Raw genomic sequence first — 871 nt, 5'->3', positions numbered from 1 at the left:
AAATCATGGTCTTCTTCACATGAAAAATCATCCTCTTCACATGAGCAAATATGTGCGTGGCCCGAGCTCAGGCCGAATGGCACGGATTGTACTAAGGGCTGTTTTAATTAACCAGTGTATCTAGATTCTATAGTGTATCTACAGTATATGTTTGGTTGACTGTATTGGTTGGTTGAACAGGCTGCACCGTATGCAATGCTGTAGGCCTATATGAAAGGTGCATTTCATTGGGGGATTATAAAAATTAATACTTTTATTTAGAAAGGATGCTTTAAATTGCTCAAAAGTGATGATAAAGACATTTATAATTTTATAAAAGATTTCTATTTCAGATAAATGCTGTTCTTCTGAACTTTCTATTCATCAAAGAAACCACACACACACACACACACACACGTATTTATCATAAATACATACGTGTGTGTATACACAAAAACACTCATCTCACTCCCCCCCCAACCTATAATTTGCCTACCTCTGCAGATTCGTATAATCATTTTTAAAAATCCCTCGCGGCCTCCATAGGAGTGATAGCGGGCCGTAGTTTGGACACCCCTGAACTAGACAGTTATGTAATTTCAACATGGCAGTCATTTTGAGAGGGAACTTCACAATATGTTAAATTTCCTCGTCTGCATGTATATTGTTTGTAAATATATTTGTGTTGTCATTTATGGGTGAAATTAACTTAGTGCACCTTTAAGTAGGCTAAAACAAAAGTGTGTTGTTTGTCTTCGAGCTCAATGAAACAGTATCATATAGAACAGGCTAATTATTCCGTTTTGTGTATGTTTTTTTATGAGAAAATAAAAGTGAAAATAAAGACATTTATATATTTGATTGTTCGTGCACCTATCAATTCTTATGGTTT

The sequence above is a fragment of the Sinocyclocheilus anshuiensis genome, unplaced genomic scaffold (genome assembly GCF_001515605.1).
Source record: "Sinocyclocheilus anshuiensis isolate Anshui unplaced genomic scaffold, SAMN03320099.WGS_v1.1 scaffold175, whole genome shotgun sequence".
Classification (NCBI taxonomy): Eukaryota; Metazoa; Chordata; class Actinopteri; order Cypriniformes; family Cyprinidae; genus Sinocyclocheilus; species Sinocyclocheilus anshuiensis.
The sequence above is the reverse complement of the archived record's forward strand: the minus strand, read 5'-3'. Positions refer to the sequence as shown.